Genomic DNA, 19,926 nt, shown 5'->3' with positions numbered 1-19,926 from the left:
CCTACTTGATTGGTAATTAAGGACTGTTGGGAAAGATTCGATCTTCGGGAAAGTATACCAGAGAGCATCAGGAGGACTGACATTATTTTTGACTGAAATTGTGGATTTTTTTATGACAACTGTTTTTTTTTACCTATGGCCATGAAAATAAACAGTGTCATGTAAAAGCTGTTAAAAGCTAAACCATTTTTTTGTTTTGTTTTGTTATTGTTCTATTGTTGAGGGCCAACAGTTGAATGGAAAGGATGTATTACTTTATGTATTAAAGTTCAATAACATAGTTGCATGGTTGTGAACGCATTTGTATTTACCACCCACTGCGGGTGTCCATCTGCCTCCCGCTCCCACTGTCCTCATTTTTGAAAACTAAAATATGGTCACCCTATATTAGCCAACAACAGCCATTCGGTTGCAGCTAGCTAGTTGCGATGGTCCGGTGTTAGGGTCCAGGGATTCAGTGATTCCGGCAGAAAATCCGATATGCTCTGGGTCAATAGCACGCTGTGCAGACTGGCCGATAATTGTCCAGGCTAGAGCTGCCTGGTAGGTAGTGTAGGCCACGGACAGTGGTGAAGACCGCTAACGGTGGCTAATAGCAAGTAGCTAGTTAGCTGGCTAGTTTCAGCCGTAGGTTCTTGATTAAATAAAGAAATAATAGAATCCATTCCACATTGGGTGAGGCGGGTTGCAGGAAAGTATATTTATTTAAAGGATGGAAAGTGAGATAGAGAAATATGTACGAATAAAAGACAAAAAAAAAAAAAAAAAAAAAAAAGGCTATTTACACGAGGACACAACACAATACACGACCGCACTACTACACCATCTTGGAAACCACAATGCTAATTAGATGATGGTGATCTAGTGTAATAGCTACTGAATAGCGATGAGATATGATCAGCATATACCGGAGGGAGTATATATATTTTTCTCCCTCTTCTAGTTCTGACTGTGTTCCTCTGTGTCCTCCCAGCAACTCTGGGATTCCCCTTCTCTCTCTGTTCTTCTCTCAATCTCTCTCTTCGTCTCAGTCTCTCTCACTCTCTCTCCCCGTCTCTGTCTGCAGAGCTCAGTCAGTGTATTTGTCCATTCATGAAGTCCAGACTTTCCTACTGATGGTCTGTCCACTCAGTCCCTGTGGTTACTATATATATGTATATGTATATGTATATGTATGTGTGTGTTTGACCTGTCTCCTATCCTGTTGCTCATGATAATACTATTTCAGGTGTGTGTGTGTGTGTGTGTGTGTGTGTGTGTGTGTGTGTGTGTGTGTGTGTGTGTGTGTGTCGTGTGCGTGTGTGTGTGTGTGTGTGTGATGGGGAGTTGGGAGAGTGAAAGAGTCCTGTGTCCCTGATAGTTTCCATGGTGCAGCAGCAGACAAGATGAAAGACGAAAGGAGCACTTCTCTGTGAAATAACACTCACACGTGCCTATTCCCTTGCCAATCTGCCCTGCAATAATTATCTGTGACCCAGTCCTATCAACCCACACACACGGATAGATGGAAAGATCCCACATTCCATTTCTGGCACCAATGTAGTACACTAACAAATTGCTGTAAATTTACAGCAAAACTTGAACAGTTGGCTACTGTAATTCTATTTTACAGTACAGTACTGTAAAGAGCAATGCATTATGGGGGCACAATGGCATTCTGCTAAATTGTGTTGTAATAAAATTACAGCAATTGCTAACAGTGAATAAGTATTTATGTATTACAGCATACCAATGAATATTTTGTATTTTATATCAATTGCATTTGTAGAGGCCTTAATATAGGCTTCTAAACTGGCAGTGACTACAGGACAAAACAAATCAAAAGGACATGGCTAAACACTCAACCATTATATATATTTGTTATATATTTTTGTTACAACCATTAGTGAGAATGCTGTACCCCACATAATACAGTATCATACTGTAATTTTGGAGCACCAAAAACCTTTCGTGGGTGCATGGTATTGTTGTAGCTTATTAACACATTTTGAATTGTGCCTTGTAAGAGGCTATACTTGTTGCACCCGCTAGTGAGAGTACTGTACCAATTTAAGTGGTACAGTTGAAGTCGGAAGTTTACATACACCTTAGCCAAATACATTTAAACTCAGTTTTTCACAATTCCTGATATTTAATCCTAGTAAAAATTCCCTGTTTTAGGTCAGTTAGGATCACCACTTTATTTTAAGAATGTGAAATGTCAGAATAATAGTAGAGAGAATGATTTATTTCTGCTTTTATTTCTTTCATCACATTCCCAGTGGGTCAGAAGTTTACATACTGTCACGGTTTCGGCCGAGGCTGCTCCTCCTCCTTGTTCGGGCAGGCTTCGGCGGTCGTCGTCCCCGGAGTACTAGCTATCACCGTTTGATGTTTTCGATGTCTGTTTGGTTTTGTCTGATTGTGTACACCTGTTTCCTGTTTGGTTGATTATGTCTCCTATAAGTTTCTCGTTTGGTTAGTCTTGTGTTGTGTGTTATTGTTCGCCTGTCATCAGGTCAGCTCGTTGTTTGTTTGTTGTTTTCCCTGTCGTCGCACTGTACTGTTTTCGTGCGCCTTGGAATACTAGCCTTTTGCGCATTGTTGCGCATCGTCCGCCTCTTGTTTGTTTTGAGGCCAGTGTTTTGTATATTTTTGGTCGTGTTCAGTAAAGTATTGGACTTAGCTTCTGTGTCTGCGTTTGACTCCTTCACCACATCTACATCAGCCGTTGTGACAGAATAACACACCACCATGGAGTCAGCAGAAGCAGCGGCGGCACCCAAGTCGCTGGAGGAACGGATCAGCCATCAAGACATGACTTGAGGCCGCCATGAACGAGGTGGCGAACACTCTGCACCGTTTGGTCACCAGAGAGGTGCCCACACCTCCGCACACCTTACCATCAACATCGACCAGTCCTCCTCTTCCAGCACCGGAACTCAGCGGTATTCGGCTCTCGCTCCCGAGGGCATATGATGGTACCGCAGCCGGATGTCAGGGGTTCCTCCTGCAGGTGGAACTCTACCTGGCCACCATACACCCGGCGCCCTCGGGATACGAGAGCGTCTCCGCCCTCATCTCCTGTCTCACCGGCAAGGCGTTAGAGTGGGCTAACGCCGAATGGAGGGGAATAGACGCCGCCACCATCACCTACGCGGAGTTCTCCCGCCGCTTCAGGGCCGTGTTCGACCATCCACCAGAGGGGAAGGCGGCGGGGGAGCGTCTGTTCCACCTTCGACAGGGGAGGAGGAGCGCACAGGAGTTCGCCCTGGAGTTCCGGACTCTAGCAACGGATGCAGGGTGGAATGAGCGGGCCCTCATCGACCACTACCGATGTAGTCTACGGGAGGACGTCCGTCGAGAGTTGGCCTGCAGGGATTCCCATCTTACCTTCGACCAGCTGGTGGACATGTCCATCCGGCTTGACACCCTGCTGGCTACCCGCGGACGCACCGAGTGGGGGTCGTCCATTCCACCCTCCAGCACCTCCGAGCCGAGCCCTATGGAGCTTGGAGGTGCTGGCGCTAGAGAGAGGAGGAGGAGGAGCCCGAGGGGGGCTGTTCCCTGCACCGTGGCCGTGGAGGGCACACTGCGGCTCGGTGCTGGGGAGGGTCTCCTAGGGGAGAGGACGACAGGCCACGCACTGGGGAGTCATTCCAGGTGAGTAGGCGTCCCACTTACCCAGAGCTCTCTGTTGTGCATGTCTGTTTACCTGTAAATTTTCCACAGGTTGCACCTCATTCCCAGCATAAGGCGCTAGTAGATTCAGGCGCAGCTGGGAATTTTGTTGATCGACATTTTTGTTTAAAACTAGGAATTCCCCTTCTTCCAGTCGACGCCCCATTTCCTGTCCATGCTTTAGACAGCCGTCCCTTGGGATCGGGGTTAATTAGGGAGGTCACAGCGCCACTTAGGATGAGGACGCAGGGGGGTCATGAGGAAACTATTCAGCTATATCTGATTGACTCTCCTGCGTATCCGGTGGTGTTGGGGCTTCCCTGGTTGATTACCCATAATCCTTCTATTTCGTGGCAACAGAGGGCTCTTAAGGAGTGGTCTGCCCAGTGTGTGGGGCGATGTCTAGGTGTTTCCGTGGGGGCGACCTCGGTGGAGAGTCCAAACCAGGTGCCTGCACTGCACATTCCCCCTGAGTATGAGGATTTGGCAATCGTGTTCAGTAAATCGAGGGCGACGCAGTTGCCTCCTCATAGGCAGGGAGATTGTGCGATAGACCTCCAGGCAGGAGCAGCGCTTCCACAGAGCCATGTGTATCCTCTGTCTCAAGAGGAGAAGAGAGCTATGGAGACTTACATCCACTTCCCCTGCGTCCTCAAGCTTCTTTTTTGTGAAGAAGAAGGATGGAGATTTGCGCCCGTGCATTGATTACCGTAGTCTCAATCAGATCACGGTGAAATACAGTTATCCACTCCCGCTGATTGCGACTATGACGGAGTCATTGCACGGGGCGCGTTTCTTCACAAAACTAGATCTCAGGAACGCATACAACTTGGTGCGCATTAGAGGGGGCGATGAATGGAAGACAGCATTTAGTACCACCTCAGGTCATTACGAGTATCTCGTCATGCCATACGGGTTGATGAACGCTCCTTCAGTCTTCCAATCCTTCGTAGATGAGATCTTCAGGGACATGCAGGGGCAGGGTGTGGTCGTGTACATTGATGACATTCTTGTGTACTCTTCTACCCGAGCCGAGCATGTAGCCCTGGTGCGCCGAGTGTTGAGGAGGCTGTTGGAGCACGACCTGTATGTCAAGTCAGAGAAATGTCTGTTTTTCCAGGAGTCTATCTCCTTTTTGGGTTATCAGTTGTCTGCGTCAGGGGTGAAGATGGAGGTTGACCGAGTGTCAGCCGTGCGTAATTGGCAAACTCCAACCACTGTTAAAGAGGTGCAGCGGTTTTTGTGGTTTGCAAATTACTACCGGAGGTTTATCCGGGATTTTGGACAGGTGGCAGCTCCCATAACGTCTCTGTTGAAGGGGGGTCCAGTGCGTTTGCAGTGGTCAGCCGAGGCGGACAGGGCTTTTGGGAGACTGAAGGACCTGTTTACTTCGGCTCCGGTGCTGGCGCATCCGGATCCCGCTTTACCATTTCAGGTAGAGGTTGACGCGTCAGAGGCCGGTATTGGGGCCGTACTTTCGCAACGGTCCGGCACGCCACCTAAACTCCGCCCCTGTGCTTTTTACTCCAAAAAGCTCAGCCCGGCGGAGCGAAATTATGACGTAGGGGACAGGGAGCTGTTAGCCGTGGTACAGGCCCTAAAGGTGTGGAGGCATTGGCTTGAGGGGGCTCAACACCCTTTTCTCATTTTTAATGACCACCGTAACCTGGAGTACATCCGGGCAGCTAGGAGATTGAACCCTCGCCAGGCGCAGTGGAACATGTTTTTAGCCCGGTTCGTATTTAAGATCACGTACATCCCTGGGTCCCAGAACGGTAAGGCAGACGCACTGTCTCGGCGGTATGACACGGAGGAGAGGTCCGTTGAGCCCACTCCCATACTGCCGGAGTCTTGTCTGGTGGCACCGGTAGTGTGGGAGGTCGATGCTGAAATCGAGCGGGCATTGCGTACCAACCCTAGTCCTCCCCAGTGCCCGGTGGGTCGGACGTACGTTCCGCTCGAGGTTCGGGATCGACTGATATATTGGGCTCACACGTCACCCTCCTCTGGACATCCTGGTATTGGCCGGACTGTGCACTGCCTTAGCGCTAAGTACTGGTGGCCAACGTTAGCCAGGGATGTGAGGGTTTATGTCTCCTCCTGCTCGGTGTGCGCCCAGTGTAAGGCGCCTAGACACCTGCCCAGGGGAAAGTTACAACCCCGGCCCGTTCCACAACGACCATGGTCTCACCTCTCGGTGGATTTCGTCACAGACCTTCCCCCCTCACAGGGGAATACTACTATACTGGTCGTTGTGGATCGGTTCTCTAAGGCCTGTCGTCTGCTCCCAATGCCGGGTCTTCCTACTGCCCTACAGACCGCCGAAGCACTATTCACCCACGTGTTCCGGCACTACGGGGTACCCGAGGATATAGTGTCTGATCGAGGTCCCCAGTTTACCTCCAGAGTCTGGAGGGCGTTTATGGAGCGTTTGGGTGTCTCGGTGAGCCTGACCTCGGGTTACCACCCGGAGAGTAATGGGCAGGTGGAACATGTGAACCAGGATGTGGGTAGGTTTCTTAGATCGTATTGCCAGGGCCGGCCGGAGGTGTGGGCGAGGTATGTCCCCTGGGCAGAGATGGCCCAGAACTCTCTCCGCCACTCCTCAACCAATCTAACACCTTTCCAATGTGTGTTAGGTTACCAGCCGGTTCTGGCACCGTGGCAGCAGAGCCAGATCGAGGCTCCTGCGGTGGATGAGTGGGTGCGGTGCTCGGAGGAGACGTGGAACGCTGCACACGTCCACTTGCAGCGGGCCATCCGTCGTCAGAAAGCGAGCGCCGATCTCCACCGCAGTGAGGGGCCGGTGTACGCACCTGGTGATCGAGTCTGGCTCTCTACCAGAAACCTACCCCTCCACCTGCCCTGCCGGAAACTGGGTCGGCGGTTTGTGGGGCCCTTTAAAGTCCTGAGAAGATTGAACGAGGTGTGTTACAGGTTACAACTGCCTATTGATTATAAGAATATTAACCCCTCGTTCCATGTGTCTCTTCTCAGGCCGGTGGTAGCTGGTCCACTCCAGGACGATGAGATAAGAGAGACTCCTCCGCCCCCACTGGACATCGAGGGGGCTCCGGCGTACACAGTTCGGTCCATCTTGGATTCGAGACGTCGGATGGGGGGTCTCCAATATCTCGTGGAGTGGGAGGGGTACGGTCCGGAGGAACGGTGCTGGGTGCCGAGGAGAGACATCCTAGACCCGTCTCTCCTGACGGAGTTCCACCGTGGACACCCTACGCGCCCTGCTCCGCGTCCTCCTGGTCGTCCCCGAGGCCGGGGTCGGCGCACGGCTGGAGCCGCGCGTCAAGGGGGGGGTACTGTCACGGTTTCGGCCGAGGCTGCTCCTCCTCTTTGTTCGGGCAGGCTTCGGCGGTCATCGTCACTGGAGTACTAGCTATCACCGTTTGATGTTTTCGATGTCTGTTTGGTTTTGTCTGATTGTGTACACCTGTTTCCTGTTTGGTTGATTATGTCTCCTATAAGTTTCTCGTTTGGTTAGTCTTGTGTTGTGTGTTATTATTTGCCTGTCATCAGGTCGGCTCGTTGTTTGTTTGTTGTTTTCCCTGTCGTCGCACTGTACTGTTTTCGTGCGCCTTGGAATACTAGCCTTTTGCGCATTGTTGCGCATCGTCCGCCTCTTGTTTGTTTTGAGGCCAGTGTTTTGTATATTTTTGGTCGTGTTCAGTAAAGTATTGGACTTAGCTTCTGTGTCTGCGTTTGACTCCTTCACCACATCTACATCAGCCGTTGTGACACATACACTCAATTAGTATTTGGTAGCATTGCCTTTAAATTGTTTAACTTTGGTCAAACATGTCGTGTAGCCTTCCACAAGCTTCCCAAAATAAGTTGGGTGAATTTTGGCCCATTACTCCTGACAGAGCTGGTGTAACTGAGTCAGGTTTGTAGGCCTCCTTGCTCGCACATGCGTTTTCAGTCCTGCCCACACATTTTCTATAGGATTGAGGTCAGGGCTTTGTGATGACCACTCCAATACATTGACTTTGTTGTCCTTAAGCCATTTTGCCACAACTTTAGAAGAATGCTTGGGGTCATTGTCCATTTGGAAGACCCATTTGCGACCAAGCTTTAACTTCCTGACTGATGTCTTGAGATGTTGCTTCAATATATCCACATCATTTCCCTTCCTCATGATGCCATCTATTTTGTGAAGTGCACCAGTCCCTCCTGCAGCAAAGCACCCCCACAGCATGATGCTGCCACTCCCATGCTTCACGGTTGGTATGGTGTTGTTCGGCTTGCAAGCATCCCCCTTTTACCTCCAAACATAACGATGGTCATTATGGCAAAACAGTTCTATTTTTGTTTCATCAGACCAGAGGACATTTCTCCAAAAAGTACGATCTTTGTCCCCATGTGCAGTTGCAAACCGCAGTCTGGCTTTTTTATGGCGGTTTAGGAGCAGTGGCTTCTTCCTTGCTGAGCGGCCTTTCAGGTTATGTCGATATAGGATTCGTTTTTTTCTGTGGATATAGATAATTTTGCACCTGTTACCTCCAGCATCTTCACAAGGTCCTTTGCTGTTGTTCTGGGATTGATTTGCACTTTTCGCACCAAAGTACGTTCATCTCTAGGAGACAGAAAGCGTCTCCTTCCTGAGCGGTATGATGGCTGCGTGGTCCAAATGAAATCAAATCAAATCAAATGTTATTGGCCACATGCGCCGAATACAACAGGTGTAGACATTACAGTGAAATGCTTACTTACAGCCCTTAACCAACAATGCATTTATTTTTTTATAAAAAAGTAAAATAAAACAACAAAAAAGTGTTGAGAAAAAAACAGCAGAAGTAAAATAAAATAACAGTAGGGAGGCTATATATACAGGGGGGTACCGGTACAGAGTCAATGTGCGGGGGCACTGGCTAGTTGAGGTAGTTGAGGTAATATGTACATGTGGGTAGAGTTAAAGTGACTATGCATAAATAATTAACAGAGTAGCAGCAGCGTAAAAAGATGGGGTGGGGGTGGGGGGGGCAGTGCAAATAGTTGGGGTAGCCATGATTAGCTGTTCAAGAGTCTTATGTCTTGGGGGTAGAAGCTGTTGAGAAGTCTTTTGGACCTAGACTTGGCGCTCTGGTACCGCTTGCCGTGCGGTAGCAGAGAGAACAGTCTATGACTAGGGTGGCTGGAGTCTTTGACAATTTTGAGGGCCTTCCTCTGACATCGCCTGGTATAGAGGTCCTGGATGGCAGGAAGCTTGGCCCCAGTGATGTACTGGGCCGTACGCACTACCCTCTGTAGTGCCTTGCGGTCGGAGGCCGAGCAGTTGCCATACCAGGTGGTGATGCAACCAGTCAGGATGCTCTCGATGGTGCAGCTGTAGAATTTTTTGAGGATCTGAGTACCCATGCCAAATCTTTTCACTCCTGAGGGGGAATAGGCTTTGTCGTTCCCTCTTCTCTTGGTGTGTTTGGACCATGATAGTTCGTTGGTGATGTGGACACCAAGGAACTTGAAGCTCTCAACCTGTTCCACTACAGCCCCGTCGATGAGAATGGGGGCGTGCTCAGTCCTCTTTTTTTTCCTGTAGTCCATAATCATCTCCTTTGTCTTGGTCACGTTGAGGGAGAGGTTGTTATCCTGGCATCACACGGCCAGGTCTCTGACCTCCTCCCTATAGGCTGTCTCATCGTTGTCGGTGATCAGGCCTACCACTGTTGTGTCGTCGGCAAACTTAATGATGGTGTTGGAATCGTGCCTGGCCATGCAGTCATGGGTGAACAGGGAGTACAGGAGGGGACTGAGCACGCACCCCTGAGGGGCCCCCGTGTTGAGGATCAATGTGGCAGATGTGTTGTTACCTACCCTTACCACCTGGGGGCGGCCCGTCAGGAAGTCCAGGATCCAGTTGCAGAGGGAGGTGTTTAGTCCCAGGATCCTTAGCTTAGTGATGAGCTTTGAGGGCACTATGGTGTTGAATGCTGAGCTGTAGTCAATGAATAGCATTCTCACGTAGATGTTCCTCTTGTCCAGGTGGGAAAGGTCAGTGTGGAGTGCAATAGAGATTGCATCATCTGTGGATCTGTTGGGGCGGTATGCAAATTGGAGTGGGTCTAAGGTTTCTGGGATAATGGTGTTGATGTGAGCCATGAGCAGCCTATCAAAGCATTTAATGGCTACAGGCGTCAGTCTAATGGTGTTTATACTTGCGTACTATTGTTTGTACAGATGAACGTGGTACCTTCAGGCATTTGGAAATTTCTCCCAAGGATGAACCAGACTTGTGGAGGTCTACACGTTTTTTCTGAGGTCTTGGCTGATTTCTTTTCATTTTCCCATGATGTCAAGCAACAAGGAACTGAGTTTGAAGGTAGGCCTTGAAATGCATCCACAGGTACACCTCCAATTGACTCAAATTATGTCAATTAGCCTATCAGAAGCTTCTAAAGCCATGACATCATTTTCTGGAATTTTCCAAGCTGTTTAAAGGCACAGTCAACTTAGTGTATGTAAACTTCTGACCCACTGGAATTGTGATACAGTGAATTATAAGTGAAATAATCTGTCTGTAAACAATTGTTGGAAAGATTACTTGTGTCATGCACAAAGTAGATGTCCTAACCGACTTGCCAAAACTATAGTTTGTTAACAAGAAATGTGTGTAGTGGTTGAAAAACGAGTTTTAATGACTCCAACCTAAGTGTATGTAAACTTCCGACTTCAACTGTATGTGGTAGTAGTTCCCTAATGTACAGTGGGGAGAACAAGTATTTGATACACTGTCGATTTTGCAGGTTTTCCTACTTACAAAGCATGTAGAGGTCTGTAATTTTTATCATAGGTACACTTCAACTGTGAGAGACGGAATCTAAAACAAAAATCCAGAAAATCACATTGTATGATTTTTAAGTAATTCATTTGCATTTTATTGCATGACATAAGTATTTGATCACCTACCAACCAGTAAGAATTCCGGCTCTCACAGACCTGTTAGTTTTTCTTTAAGAAGCCCTCCTGTTCTCCACTCATTACCTGTATTAACTGCACCTGTTTGAACTCGTTACCTGTATAAAAGACACCTGTCCACACACTCAATCAAACAGACTCCAACCTCTCCACAATGGCCAAGACCAGAGAGCTGTGTAAGGACATCAGGGATAAAATTGTAGACCTGCACAAGGCTGGGATGGGCTACAGGACAATAGGCAAGCAGCTTGGTGAGAAGGCAACAACTGTTGGCGCAATTATTAGAAAATGGAAGAAGTTCAAGATGACGGTCAATCACCCTCGGTCTGGGGCTCCATGCAAGATCTCACCTCGTGGGGCATCAATGATCATGAGGAAGGTGAGGGATCAGCCCAGAACTACACAGCAGGACCTGGTCAATGACCTGAAGAGAGCTGGGACCACAGTCTCAAAGAAAACCATTAGTAACACACTACGCCGTCATGGATTAAAATCCTGCAGTGAATGCAAGGTCCCCCTGCTCAAGCCAGCGCATCTCCAGGCCCATCTGAAGTTTGCCAATGACCATCTGGATGATCCAGAGGAGGAATGGGAGAAGGTCATGTGGTCTGATGAGACAAAAATATAGCTTTTTGGTCTAAACTCCACTCGCCGTGTTTGGAGGAAGAAGAAGGATGAGTACAACCCCAAGAACACCATCCCAACCGTGAAGCATGGAGGTGGAAACATCATTCTTTGGGGATGCTTTTCTGCAAAGGGGACAGGACGACTGCACCGTATTGAGGGGAGGATGGATGGGGCCATGTATCGCGAGATCTTGGCCAACAACCTCCTTCCCTCAGTAAGAGCATTGATGATGGGTCGTGGCTGGGTCTTCCAGCATGACAACGACCCGAAACACACAGCCAGGGCAACTAAGGAGTGGCTCCGTAAGAAGCATCTCAAGGTCCTGGAGTGGCCTAGCCAGTCTCCAGACCTGAACCCAATAGAAAATCTTTGGAGGGAGCTGAAAGTCCGTATTGCCCAGCGACAGCCGCGAAACCTGAAGGATCTGGAGAAGGTCTGTATGGAGGAGTGGGCCAAAATCCCTGCTGCAGTGTGTGCAAACCTGGTCAAGACCTACAGGAAACGTATGATCTCTGTAATAGCAAACAAAGGTTTCTGTACCAAATATTAAGTTCTGCTTTTCTGATGTATCAAATACTTATGTCATGCAATAAAATGGAAATTAATTACTTAAAAATCATACAATGTGAGTTTCTGGATTTTTGTTTTAGATTCCGTCTCTCACAGTTGAAGTGTACCTATGATAAAAATTACAGACCTCTACATACTTTGTTAGTAGGAAAACCTGCAAAATCGGCAGTGTATCAAATACTTGTTCTCCCCACTGTATATAGGGGACAGATAAGAGTGGCAGCAAGTCTCTAACCTTTAATGGTTGAGCATTTAGCCATGTCCTCTTGATTTGTTTTGCCCTGTAGTCACTGCCAGTTTAGACCCAAATGCAAGTGATATACAGTGCATTCGGAAAGTATTCAGACCCCTTTATTTTTTTCCACATTTTGTTACGTTACAGCCTTACTCTGAAATTGATTAAATTGTTTTCTCCCCTCATCAATCTACACACAATACCCCATAATGACAAAGCAAAAACGGTTTTTAGAAACGTTTGCAAATGTATAAATAAAATAAAAACAGGGAATATCACATTTACATAAGTATTCAGACCCTTTACTCAGTACTTTGTCTAAGCACCTTTGGCAGCGATTACAGCCTTGAGTCTTCTTGGTTATGATGCTACAAGCTTGGCACACTTGTATTTGGGGAGTTTCTCCCATTCTTCTCCGCAGATCCTCTCAAGCTCTTTCAGGTTGGATGGGGAGCTTCACTGCACAGCAATTTTCAGGTCTCTCCAGAGATGTTTGATCGGTTTCAAGTCTGGGCTCTGGCTGGGCCACTCAAGGACATTCAGAGACTTGTCCTGAAGCCACTCCTACGTTGTCTTGGCTGTGTGCTTAGGGTCGTTGTCCTGTTGGAAGGTGAACCTTTGCCCCAGTCTGAGGTGCTGAGTGCTCTGGAGCAGGTTTTCATCAAGGATCTCTCTGCACTTTGCTCCGTTCATCTTTCCCTCGATCCTGACTAGTCTCCCAGTCCCTGCCGCTGAAAAACATCCCCATTGCATGATGCTGCCACAACCATGCTTCACCGTAGGGATGGTGCCAGGTTTCCTCCAGACGTGACACTTGGCATTCAGGCCAAAGAGTTCAATCTTGGTTTTATCAGACCAGAGAATCATGTTTCTCATGGTCTGAGAGTCCTTTAGGTGCCTTTTGGCAAACTCCAAGTGGGCTGTCATGTGCCTTTTGTTGTATAGCACACTATATTACTTATACAACTAATATAAGGACAGGACATGAGACGGGAGTAGAAATTAACGTGGGCATTGTTTTAATGCGTTTCACAGGAAGAACATTTCAAGCATTTCAACGTAGGTAAGCAAGGGGGGGTTACAGGTGCCCTAAAGGGACAAAACTAGAATATCAATTCACAACATATTCCCCCCCCCCTTTCCTTTTGATGACTCATAAGGAAAAAGTAAATATTCACTGTTTTGCCTATTGTTTTCTTAATGTAAATAAATGAACTTTTCAGAATAACCTTTTCTAAACTAGTGATAGAGGGTAGACTGCTTCAGTCCCCAGACTTAACCCTGGGGTGTATTCTGCCCCAATGTCGGAGGTTAGTCTGAACTAACTGGTCAATCTGTCAGGGGGTTGTCTTTCTCTTGCAGGGTAATGACGACGTACAGGTGAGTCTACAGTCACATTATCTCTGAGTCTGAGTGGTGATGGTGTATGCTCAGACTGGGGTGCAACAGTACCCTGAGTAGGCACTCTGGCTGGTTCAGGTGAGTCTGGAGCACTTTCCACATTGGTAGGTTGCTGCAGTGGATGTTCAGGTGATAGCTCGTAGTCATGGTAGGTCTCCAGTAGCTGATCTTGGTTTGTCACTTGACAGGAGTCATCTCTGAGGTTGGTTCCTGGCAACAGTTGATCCACGTGTCTCCTCCAGATGATGTTTTCCGGTGTGTGAACTGTGTAGGACACAGGCTCTGTTTGTGCAACCACTGTGGCTGGTATCCACGTTGGACCTTTGCAGTAGTTTCGAGCAAGAACTCTCTCTCCAGCAATAAACTTCTGTATTTTGCTTTGCTCTGTGTCTCCACCTGTGCTCTCTGTTGTGTCTGTACAACCTGTCTCGTCTTTGGAGGTCTCAGGAGGTCTTTTCATCATGGCTGACGCGGGTGCCACTTTGGTTGTAGCGTGGGGAGTGTTTCTGTAGGTTAACAGGAAGGTGTTTAGACGCCTATTGAGGGAGCCGTTCCCTTGTGATGATTTTAAAGCTTGCTTCATCGTTTGGACAAACCTTTCAGCGAGGCCGTTCGTTGCAGGGTGATACGGCGCTGACTTGATGTGCTGTATTCCATTTGCTTCCATGAATGACCGGAACTCTTCAGACACCAGTTGGGGGCCATTATCACTAACGAGTTGCGTTGGCAAGCCGAAGCGACTGAAAATTGACCGTAGCTCTTCGATGGTTCTCTCCGCTGAGGTGCTCTTCATCACTGTGACCTCAGGCCATTTGCTGTGTGCGTCAACTATGACTAAGAACATACGATCCTCCAGTAGGCCTGCATAGTCTATGTGGACTCACTGCCAAGGCTCCTCTGGGAAGTCCCATGGGTGTAGTGGCGCTAGCTGAGGCATGTTCCTCATCTTTTGACATGCAGAACATGACTTGACCTTGTCTTCGATAGCTGCATCCAGACCTGGCCACCAAAAGTAGCTGCGTGCAATCTCCTTCATTCGCACCATGCCACAGTGCCCTGAATGGAGTTCTTCAAGCACCTGCCTTCTCAGTGGCGGCGGTATAATGACTTGAAAACCCCATAGCAAGCATCCAAACTGAACTGTGAGCTCGTTTCTCCTCACTAGGTAATGTTGTAGGCTGTCCGACATCTCTCCTTCTTTTCCACGAGTGACAATGTCCACGACCTCAGACATCACTGGATCAGTGTGGGTGAACTTTTTCACTTGGACAGATGTAACTGGGGCATTTGTCACTTCCTTGAAGTAGAAGATTTCAGCCTGGGAGTGCTCAGTGTGTGCGACAGGTAAGGGAAGCCTTGAGAGGCCATCTGCATTGCAGTGCTGCGCAGACCTTCTGTACTTGATATCGTACTGGTGAGCAGATAACAATAACGCCCATCGCTGCATGCGGCTGGCTGCAAGCGACGAAATGCCGGTGTGGGGACCAAAGATGGAGGTGAGGGGTCTATGGTCCGTCAGCAGTGTGAATCGTCGGCCAAACAGAAACTGATGAAATTTCTTAACTCCAAACACAATGGTGAGTGCTTCACGCTCTATCTGTGCATAATTGCTCTTGGCTTTACTTAAGGTCTGTGATGCGAAAGCAATTGGCCTTTCTTCACCTGATGGCATGAGCGATGCATCACATGCCAACTGTAATGGCAAGTTGGGGTTGAAGTGGGTTAGGGCCTCTGACTGAGCTAAGGCTGTTTTCACTTTCTTGAAGGCCTCCTCACATCTGTCTGTCCACTTCCACTGTTTGGTTTTGTTCAAAAGCTCATGCAGTGGCTTTAACATGTTAGCTAGGTTTGGCACAAACTTTGCGTAGTATGTCAGTAGTCCTAAGAATGATCTCAGCTGACTCACGTTCTGTGGGGATGGAGCTTCTGCAATGTCCTTAACCTTCGATGGCGCCTTGTGGAGCCCCAAGCTGTCGATGACGTGGCCTAGGTACTCAACAGAGGGCCGGAAAAACTTGCATTTGTCCTTCCGGACCCTCAGACCGTACTCCACCAATCTCTGTAGTGTAGCGTTCAGGTTTCTCAGGTGCTCCTGCTCGTCTTTGCCGGTGATGAGTAGATCATCGAGGTAACATTGGACCCCAGTGAGCCCGCTCAGTATCTGGTCCATAGCTCTCTGAAACAAGGCCGGAGCTGAGGTGATTCCAAAAGGAAGCCTCCGGTACCTGTACAGTCCTTTGTGAGTCACTATGGTCAACAGTTCTTGTGACTCTTGGTCCACATGCATCTGTATATAGGCCTGACATAAGTCTATCTTACTGACTTTTTGTCCTCCAGCTAAACCAGAAAAGAGGTCATCAATGAGGGGTAGTGGATATTTTTCAGCAGTCAAGACTGGGTTAATGGTGACTTTGAAATCACCACAGAGTCTGAGTGATCCATCTTTTCTTATGACTGGAACAACGGGTGTAGCCCATTCACTAACATTCACTGGATCCAATACTCCACTCTTGACTAGTCTGTTTAGCTCAATTTCAACTTTTGGTTTTATTGTGTATGGGACAGGTCTAGCTTTGAAGCATTTTGGCTTGCTGTCTGGTTTCACGGTCAGTTTAACTGTTATGCCCTTCATACTGCCAAGTTCTCCTTTGAACACATCCGTGTGTTTCCTCAATATCCCTTGTAGGTTTGTGTCCTCTTTTGCAACCATGTGAATTTCCTGCCAGTTTAGTTTGATCTTTTCCAGCCATGTGCGTCCTAGCAATGCTGGATGGTTGCCTTTCACAATGTAGAGTGGTAGCTTTACCTTATGTTTGTTGAGCTCCACTGTAACAATCACGCTTCCTCTCACTGGAACAATCTCACCGGTGTATGTTTTCAGCGTCATCTTTGTGGGCTGTAGTGTGAGGTGATGTAGTTTCTCCTTGTATACAGCCTCAGACAGCAAAGATATGGCTGCTCCAGTGTCCACTTTCCATCCAGTAGCGGTGTCACCCAGTACCCGTATCCATTGTCTGAAATTGACATAACATGCAAAGATTCTTCCCCTTCAGACAGGGTATCACTTTGTTCATCCTCTGTGTGCTCCATTTTATGCACTTTCTTTTTGTACTTCCTGAAGTCGCTTTTCCTTTGTTCAGTACTTTTGTTTGATTGTGTCTTTTTGTTTTTACATGCACGTTCGATGTGACCCTTTTTACCACAACTTCTGCAGTCTAAGTCTTTGCACCAACACTCCTCTGCTTGGTGACCTGGTTTCCCACAGCGATAGCATGGCTTCTCACCTCCTGCCTTGTTTTTTAACTCCATAGACACCTTATGCACTTTGGTCGATGCACTTAGCTGTTTTTATTTGCCATTTCCATTGACGTACTCACTTCTATTGCTCTCTGCAATGTTAAGTTACTCTCAGTCAAAAGGCGTTTCTGAATTGCCTCGCTGTGCATGCCACACACTAACCTATCACGTATAGTGTCACTCATTGATCGCCCAAATTCACAGTGTTCAGATAACTGTTTCAATACAGCCACAAACTGTGAGATTGATTCCCCCTCCTCTTGATTTCTCTCATGAAACCGGAATCTCTCTGCGATTATCAGTGGTTTTGGAGAATAATGTCCTTTTAAGGTAGCCACAATTTCATCATATGATTTATCACCAGGTGTTTCAGGCGTTACTAGGCTGCGCAGTAGATTGAATGTTTTTCCTCCCATAACAGTCAAAAATGTTGGCACAATGACTTCAGCTTTAATTCCATTTGCCAACACAAAGTACTCAAAATGTTCTGTGTAAGAACTCCATTGTTCCACAGACTCATCAAATGTTCCTATATTTCCAATCAATGCAGACATTTTCGGTTTGTTTTTCTTTCTTTTAACTCACGATGACTTCACTTTCTCCCGCAGCGAAACTCTTCCTATCCCTCGAGGCTCTCGTTGCCGTGACATCAAAGGCTAGCTAGCATCACTCGACTGGCTAGCTCCACGTTATGTTTGCGTCTTTCTACAGCGAGAAAAATGAATAAATAACTAATTTAACTCAGACTTTCTGTCGAAGACGATGAGCACAAACGTGAGAACGTTTCTTCCTCGTCGCCAGTTTTGTTGTATAGCACACTGTATAACTTATACAACTAATATAAGGACAGGACATGAGACGGGAGTAGAAATTAACGTGGGCATTGTTTTAATGCGTTTCACAGGAAGAACATTCCAAGCATTTCAACGTAGTTAAGCAAGGGGGGGTTACAGGTGCCCTAAAGGGACAAAACTAGAATATCAATACACAACACCTTTTACTGAGGAGTGGCTTCCGTCTGGCCACTCTACCATAAATGCCTGATTGGTGGAGTGCTGCAGAGATGGTTGTCCTTCTGGAAGGTTCTCCCATCTCCACAGAGGAACTCTGGAGCTCTGTTAGAGTGACCATCAGGTTTTTGGTCGCCTCCCTGACCAAGGCCGTTCTCCCCCGATTGCTCAGTTTGGCCGGGCGGCCAGCTCTAGGAAGAGTCTTGGTGGTTCCAAACTTCTTCCGTTTAAGAATGATGGAGGCCACTGTGTTCTTGTGGACCTTTAATGCTGCATAAATATTTTGGTACCATTCCCCAGATCTGTGCCTCGACACAATCCTGTCTCGGAGCTCTACGGACAATTCCTTCGATCTCATGGCTTGGTTTTTGCTCTGACATGCACTGTCAACTGTGGGACCTTATATAGACAGGTGTGTGCCTTTCCAAATAATGTCCAATCAATTGAATTTACCACAGGTGGACTCCAATCAAGTTGTAGAAACATCTCAAGGTTGATCAATGGAAACAGGATGCACCTTAGCTCAATTTCGAGTCTCATATCAAAGGGTCTGAATACTTATGTAAATAAGGTATTTCTGTATTACATTTTTTATACATTTGCTAAAATGTCTAAAAACCTGTTTTCGCTTTGTCATTATGGGGTATTGTGCGTAGATTGATGAGTGGAAAAATTACGTTAATCAATTTTAGAATAAGGCTGTAACGTAACAAAATGTGGAAAATGGGAAGGTCTGAATACTTTCCTAATGCACTGTAAAACACAAAATATTAATTGGTGTGCTGTAATGTATAATTACATAATCACTGTTAGCAATTGCAATTAACATATTTTGCTTTGTAAGTGGTTTTATTTGGTAATTGTTTGATTTGATTAACTTAATTTCTCTAAACAAGGGGGGGAAAACATCACCAGATTCACAGGGAATACATTAAGAAGGATGAAGAAGCAATATCCCAAGCAGCAGCTCCATACTTATCAGACATAGAGAGCTGATACTGTATATTGGTTATTCGGGTGGGATTGGCGTGGGGTGTGGGGGTCCATTGGTAGCTTTTGGTCATTTTATTGGATTCCTCATGTCTTACTCATTGTTAAGAAGAATGATGGTCCAAATTGGATTTTAGGTACTATATTTATTGAAGATTATATGAATCCTATAACTTAAAATGGCCAATTTGGGTGCAATCAATTAGCTTAATTTCTCAGAGATCAAATTATATTCCAACAAAATAATATTTCCGGAATGCTAATGTTATCTCGTTGGAACTACAGAAACGATTTCAGAACAATCTGAGATGGTGGGTGTCAAAATCCTCTTTCTTGTGCTTTTTGAGGTGGAATGACTCTAAAATCAAACATCTGGGAATTTGCCTGGCACAGGGATTAGAGCCATGGCTTTCTATGGAGTAGTTGTGTTAATTCAAATAATTTAAATCAGAGCTCCTTCCCTCCTTCATAATGCACAAAGCCACGGTTGTTGTTGCATTCCTCGTTGGGCATCAGTGAATGTAGAACACAAGAACAATATGACATCTATGATATATTACATCTTAAATAATGTATGTGGCATGCATGTGACAGTGCCCATAAGATGGCATGGCAGAGGCGTCAATAGATATTTCTCTGGCATACAATAATATCTGTGCTGTGGGTGAACTGTCCCTTTAAGGACCAGATCATATCACGCGGTAGGACCATGCGGAAGTTGACGGACACCTGTGAAAACTAGCCAGAATAAGGATTAGCCACAGTAGAGGAATTTGCGGTTTGCCTTCAAAATAAAAGTCCCCCATTGAAACTGATACAAAGGGATACAAATAGTGGAATTATGCCATATTTGGACTAGATATTGCTAAACAAGTTTGGAATCTTGTTATATAACTTCAAAATAAATACAATAACTCATTAATTAGACAATAAACAGTAATTTAAAAAAAAAAGGTTCAATTCCCAGTGTGGATTTATTAGACTGTATAATTGCATTGGCGGCGTACATACACTGAGTGTACAAAACGTTAAGAACACCTTCCTAATATTGAGTTGCACCCCCAAGAAAGTGTTGCAGTTCTTGACACAAACCGGTGTGCCTGCCATCTACTACCATACCCCATTCAAAGGCACTTAATATATTTTGTCTCAATTGTCTTAAGGCTTAAAAATCCTTCTTTAACCTGACTCCTCCCCTTCATCTAC

The sequence above is a fragment of the Coregonus clupeaformis genome, chromosome 23, assembly GCF_020615455.1.
Source record: "Coregonus clupeaformis isolate EN_2021a chromosome 23, ASM2061545v1, whole genome shotgun sequence".
NCBI classification, from domain to species: Eukaryota; Metazoa; Chordata; class Actinopteri; order Salmoniformes; family Salmonidae; genus Coregonus; species Coregonus clupeaformis.
The sequence above is the reverse complement of the archived record's forward strand: the minus strand, read 5'-3'. Positions refer to the sequence as shown.